Raw genomic sequence first — 7,635 nt, forward strand, 5'->3', positions numbered from 1 at the left:
AAACAGGGGAGGGGTATAAAATGTTCAGTAAAAAAAAAACTTAGAGTATACACAGTGATTTCTTTCAGGCTATAATGCTGATAAATGAGTATTAATGTGAGAAAAACTGATTTTAGAGAGTTTCCTATTTGAATAAATGTTTGTATAGGTTGCACTTTGTAAATACAGCTGTTTCTCAAACCACGCCTCTTTTGGGGAGATTTAGAATATTCATAGAAAATTAATTTTGTTTACATACTGGTTCCCAGTTATGCTCTCTGTGTTCCATCTCATAGAGACATAACTTGGGAATGTTACCAGTAAATATACATGTGCATATTGTTTACATTGAAATCTGTGGTAACCCTTCATTCGAGGTAGGGGTAGTTAAGAAAATTAGTGTTAGTTTAAACTCTGAAAAGTTCAGGGCATATAAACGTTGAAAATATGCCGCACAGCCCTATATTTTGACCTTTGAAAAAAATTGTAGTGCATATGAACTTTCAATTCTAGGATAAGATTTTGTTCAAAACTTCATAGTAAAAGTGGTACAGTTTTAGCCGTAAAAGGAGTTCCTATGGGAAATTGCATTGCCAATATTTACAGAAATGCAACCTATAGAGGGCTGCTTAAGTTGGATCTTTGATATTCAATACGATTTAAATTCAAATCGTTCAAATTATGCGTCTGCTGTCGGCTTCGATATAAATTGAGCAAGTTGTGCATCTTTACAATCCAGGGAGTATACTCAGAACGATACACAGTAGTAACTACACTGAGTATGTGACATTATAATTTACAAACATTGCCCTCAATTAATTATTCAACTAAATTTTAAAATGCTTTAAACTTTGTTTTATATTTTCGATCGGTCAGGTTTGACGCCTTATCATACACAAAGGAACTGATTCTATCTATTTAAGTGTTATCTGTGACTTCATATTTTAAATGTTTCATCAAAATGATACCAATGTTAACCTGACATAACTGTCAAAAGCTTAAGAAAAAAGTATGTTTTAGATTAAGAAAACACTCAAATGACTACAAAAACAATTACTAGTAATATGTATCCAGCAAACAATGTGTACAAATATTAATCAACAAATTCAAACTTTTTCTTGGCTCATCCTGCCTCCTGAAATACCAAATAAGCCATCGCATGGTGTATGTTATTCTCTGTCGACCTTATACTTTTTCATGGTGTGTAGAATTTAGCTTGTTTTTTATATGACAATGTGACCACCAGGCACACCATGGCCGAAAATAAACATAATAGTAAAATAAGGTCATCACTTAAAAACCATAACAGATACAGAAAATATGATCAGTGGGTGAAAATATTTTCGGAAGGTGACAATTGACATGCATTCAATTTTTACCATGTACATCCTACAATAGCAAATTCTATCACGATTAAATAGCAACACTTAGTATATATCACCTATAGAATATTCCATGGTTTGATTTCATTTCAGTTCACGTGTTCAGAGACATATATATTGTACCAATAATTATGTCTCTGATGTCTTTTTGGAAAATAGAACAAAAGAAAACGTTCTCGTTTGCTTTAAATATGAACGTTTGACCGCCTATGATGACCATTAGTCCATGGTGTGTCTCCGATCGGAACCAAAATAAAATACTTGTGGGGAACTTCAAACGCAAACACAGATATCTGACAGGTTTGATTGTATAGGTTTACTGGTACCAATCTGATACCGTTTAACTCTTGCGACCATATTGGGTTTTTTGTTAGGTAATACAGTGACAACATATTGTTATGATATTTTCTAAATTACATTCCAGGGTGATTATCCTGTATGTGTTACACAATATAAAAATATAAATCTGATTTTCATTATCTGGTTTCCAGAAATGTTGAAGAATTTCTAGTTGTTATGAACATTTTTCCTGGTTTTTGTTTTGCCTCAAAGAATTCATTTATGCGAGACTTAAACAACATGTGTGCGCTTTACAGCGTTGGTGTCGTTGTTCGAACAAGTTTGTGTTTAGGTTACTTAAAAAAACCTTATTACAACTCGATCATATTTGGCATGCTGTTGTATAAGGTTAGCATGGATATATTGGCAAATCTCATATCCATGGATTTTGCATAGTTTAAAAGTTGAAGTTTCTAATTAATTTAATTTCAGGGCAAACATTTGTGAGTTCATGATTTCTCCCATAGAGATTATTTGCCCTTTCCCCTCAGTTACGGTCCATTGAACTTGAAACTGTTGCATGCCTAGTTTGCATGTTAAAGTTGGATTGGTTCAGTTGAACTGAAGTGAACCACTAATTGTAGCTAGCTAGGTCAATGATATGTGTAATTAATGAAGTTGTATAAGCAGTAGTAGTATACGTAGCATACATGTATAATTCCCATTGAGATTATATGCCCCTTCATCATTGTCATGTTTTATTGATTAACAAAAGCATAGATTATACATGTTCACGTTGTGATTAAGTCATGTTAAGAAGAATCTGGTGATAAAATCAGTGATAGATAGTTGAAAAGCATGCTTGTATTGGCATTTTCAACATCAGCGATGGATTTAGGGTACCTGGATTTAGAGGATCAAGGGATCCACTTCCTTATGTATGAGTTTCATGTATGATACAGCATAGACTTGTCTGATATAGTCTGTGTTTTTGTTAGATGTATTTCTATTTGTATCCATCTGATGAGTTAAGCCTTTTTCAACTGATTTTTATGGTTTGTTCTTATGTTGGAATATTCCACCATAGCCAAGGTTAGGGGGGGGGGGGGTTGGCGCCCGCTTACATGTTTATTCCCGCCACATTCTGTATGTATGTGCCTGTTCCAAGTCCGGAGCCTGTAATTCTGAGTGGTTGTCGTTATTTGCTGTGTTACATATTTGTTTTTCGTTCATTATTTTGTACATAAATTAGACCGTTAGTTTTCTCGTTTTAATTGTTTTACATTTGTCATTTCGGGGCCTTTTATAGCTGACTAGGTAGTTAAAGCTTTGCTCATTGTTGAAGGCCGTACGGTGACCTACAGTTGTTAATTTCTGTGTCATTTGGTCTCTTGTAGAGTTGTCTCATTGGCAATCATTCCACATTTTCTGTTTTCTATGGTGCTGTCATAAGCACATACTTACAAGCCGCTTTTGTTATAAATAGCTGAATTATGCATCCATATATTAATTAGTCCAGATATTTATGACGTCTAGAAAGGCTACTTTAATTTTTTTTTTCTGTGACGCCTTGGTAGGAAGGCGTCAATCTCATAGAAAAAAAAAATAAATAGCCTTTCAAGACGTCATAATTATTTGTACTATATATTAATAGAAGAAAAGTCTATAAAAGATGAAGACGAAAAAAAATAAATAATCATCACTGACTCAGAGCAAGGAATTGTATATTTAAATTTTAAATTTAAATATACAATTCCTTGCTCAGAGTAACAAAGTTAATAGAACGAAAACAACGACCCGGTGACACGTCGTGTAAGGGAGCATTGCAGGTAGAATGCAAATTACCTGTCACCAATTCGTTAATAACTTACAAAATTATGTGCACAACGGAAACAAATAAACATAAGGTTTTTTTTTTATGTTGCCATTTTATGATATATAATCATATATCCATGTATCACTAGTGATCTCAAATTAAATATGTGCATGGAAATGATTAATACGCGTTAGTTAGGAAACAAAACTGTGTATTGACCTTTCAATTTTAGAATTATAATAGAGTTCAAATATATCAATAATACTTCTTTGTAAATTGGAAAAATATAGGCTTAGTCCATCTGCTCTTGAATTGCTCAAAAGTTATCTGACGACAAGAAAACAGTGTGTGAAAATAGGACAGAGTATCAGTCAAATGCAAGATATCTATAAAGGTGTTCCTCAGGGATCTATATTAGGCCCTGTATTATTTAATGTATTCATAAATGACATCTTTCTTTTTGTCAAACACTGTGATTTATATAATTATGCTGATGATAACACCCTCTCTAAATCAGGTACTACTTTGGAATCAGTAATAAAACCTTTAGAGGAAGACTGTAACTCCCTAATATCATGGTTCTCTTTCAACAAAATGCAGGCAAACCCAGAAAAATTCTCAATATAAAAAAATACAAAAAAAAAAACAATTTAAGCACTTGCACATTTGACTATGAGGTATACTGCAAATAACAAGTATATTTAATAAAGGATATTTAATATGACTTATCTGCAGAAAGCACCAAGAGTCGGTGCTTAAAGGGAAGTCCCTACTTGTACTTAATGCAGATGAGTCAAACTCCTAAATTATTTAAAATATATTTTAAAAACATATTTTTAAGATTATAGATTCTGTGTCCAGCCAATAAGGATCATCAAGGGACGGTGCCAGAGAATTTGAAATTCTTCTTATGATCTGTGCAGGCTTAACAGGGTATCCAAATTCATATTAAAGAGTTATATTGAAATTAGTTATTGCAGATTATGTTGTCCTTCAGTTCTTAGTATCTTCTATATATTTATAAAATGCAAATAGTAGATTGGGATCCTCATTATTCATTATCCAAATTAATTTGTTATTAATATTTAAATTTTGAAAGTTTGGACATGATTTTAATATATTTTGCATCAATTCCTCTCTTTTTAATAAATGAGTGTCATATTTAAATATAAAATGAACTTCATCCTCAACCTCACCTGAGGTGCACCTGAGACAAATTAGGTTTTGTCGAAGAGTACCCTGGTATCTACCAGATTCAATTTGCAATTTGTGAGCAGATATTCTTAATCTAGTATTACTAATACATTTCCTTTGCTCAAAATGTCGCATTATTGACAAATAATTTTCAAAACCGACGTTGCACTTGAATGTTACATAAGTTCGTAGTTTACCATCTTTATGTATATCTAGCTGTTTTTTTCCACAATGCAGTATAGTATCCCTTAACAATCTGACCACAGTGTAATTTAAATGTTGAATATTTTTCAGGAATATGCTTTTCTATGCCTGACATTTTTTCCCTTAAAATATTAATTGATCCATACCAAGAGGGCTTTTTTGTTTCAAATAGCTTTTTAGAACAATTATATGCAGCTTTTAACAAGGGAAATGATGAGCCAATATTTTCTAAACGATGCCAATATCCTAAAACATGTTTGACTATGTCATAGTGCAGTGGAAAACGTCCTAATTCAGACAAAACTGCAAAGTTTGTACTTTTTCTATTAACACCTAAAATATATTTGCAGAGTTTAATATGAAGTTTTTCACAAAGTATCCTTGAGTAAATTGTATCCACTGATATGTTTTCTTTTTTTAAACGTGCAGTGAAGGGATTAAAATATCCCCAAATTTCACACCCATATAAAAGTATAGGCTTTATTGTATGGTCAAAAACATGAATTGCATTTTTAACAGTAGGATTATGCACTAAAAAATCATTACATAATCTGAAGTACGCTTTTAAGGCTCTTTGGTATAAATCATTCTGAGCATATAAAAAGGAACATGATGCATTAAATTGGATACCCAAATATTTATAATTGGATACACACTCCAGCTCATCTTTGTTGAAAATAAATTTCTGAGAGATATGTCTGCCCGCCTTGTTGAATATCAACACTTTAGTTTTCTTGGTATTTATATTTAAGCACCAATCATTGCAAAAATCATGAAGTTTATTTAATTTTTCTTGCAGTCCTTCTGCTGAGTTAGATAAAATTACAATGTCATCAGCATACATAAGGCAATGAATGAGTTTGCCATCCAGCATAATTGGATCTCTGGTTTGTGTTAAATAATCTGGAAGGCTATTTATAAATATTTTAAACAAGTTAGGACTCAAGTTATCTCCTTGTTTAACACCAAGCGTGGTTTGAAAGAAATCAGTTATTCTATCATGTATTTTTATACAAGATCTAGTTTCAAGATACATATTCTTAATAACGCTATAAAACCTTGAACTAACCCCAATCTCTAACAGCTTAATTCTAATTCCGGTATGTATTACTTTATCAAAAGCTTTAGGAAAATCAACAAAGCAAGCAAACACTCTCCCATCCTTAGTATTACAGTATTTATCAAAAATACATTTTAAAACAAACATATGGTCAGATATTCTTGCCTTTCTTGTGAAACCTATTTGACAATCATTAATTACATTATTTTCTTCTAAAAAACTATCCAACCTTATATTAAGTATACTGTTAAAAAGCTTACCAATTGCATTAGTGATGGTTAGTCCTCTATAATTATTTGGGTCAGTGACGTCTCCTGACTTATGTAATACTGTGATATAACCTTCGGTCCAATTTCTTGGGTATAAACCATGAGACAGACAAGAATTAAATATTTTCGAAAGAGACGATAGTAAAACATTTTGACTGTGTTTAATCATATTATTTGAAATGTTATCCAAGCCTGGTGATTTGTTACAATGTAGTTTAGAAATGGCAAAAGAAATTTCTTTCTCTGTTATAAGTTTATCAAGATTATTAAAACAAACATTTTTTTTCAAGATTATCTAGCTTTTTTTCCCAACTTAGCCACTCTTTCTTTGAATGAATCATGTATTTGATATAATCCATTGAAATGTGAAACCCACGCAGATGGTGCCACAGCAGAACTATGATCCTTATTATCATTATTTTTTAAATCATTAATTAACTTCCAATAAGATTTAGGATTATCATCATGTAGATTCTGTAACTGTTCAACAAGTGATTTTTTATATTCTTTATACTTAAATTTTCTAAGTTTAGAGTATTGCTTATTATTAATAGTGACCTCTCACTATTGGGTCATAAGGAAATTTTGAATATACTTTACCGTAACTTATTAATTTGTTTCGGAGATGGTACAAATCTCCATCAAAACATTTTTTTTGTCTTTATTTTCTTATTCCATAGTTTATTTCTTTTTAGAGAATAAGTAGCAGCAGACAAGAAAATATGTGATAATTCTGCTGCAGCCTCATCGACAGAGGATTGAGACTCTTTGATTATACTTTTATTAAATGTATCAATTTGTGTTTGTATATCTGGTAATAATAAAGCTGTCTGAAAGTTTGTAGGTGATTCATCTGACCATATGAAGTTTGGAAATTTATCAAACATATTAATATTACAATCATTATCATCAACAGTAAATTTACTTGACATTTCCCATTCCAGTATACAATATGACAATCTGAAATAGTAGGTATGAAGTTGTGAACATAAAAATATAAAATTTGATCCAGAATACTATCCGATGCCATCACATAGTCAACCACACTACTGCCATTTGGCGTATAACATGTGTACTTTCCAAAAACATCCCCTAGGACTCGACCATTTAGTATCCTTAACTGGTTCAGAATACAGAGATCTAATCTAAAAGACTTTTTCCCCTTGAATCAATTGTTGTATCACTGCTTTGTCTTTTTAAGATTTGTTTATCAATGGGGTAGTTATTAAAAAGAGGTAAATAACATTGATCATCATTTAAAATATAATCAGAGGAATTAGCAATTCTTGCATTTAAATCACCACACAGTAAAACATTACCCATTTTCATATATTTTGCAGTTTCCTGTTCTAAACATTCAATAATATCCCGGTCGAGTCCCTGGGTATATGATGACATTGAGGGTGGGTTATACACTACACACATATACAAGTCTTTTTGAAAACCGAAAAA

The sequence above is a fragment of the Mytilus californianus genome, unplaced genomic scaffold (assembly GCF_021869535.1).
Source record: "Mytilus californianus isolate M0D057914Y unplaced genomic scaffold, xbMytCali1.0.p SCAF_11, whole genome shotgun sequence".
NCBI lineage: Eukaryota > Metazoa > Mollusca > Bivalvia > Mytilida > Mytilidae > Mytilus > Mytilus californianus.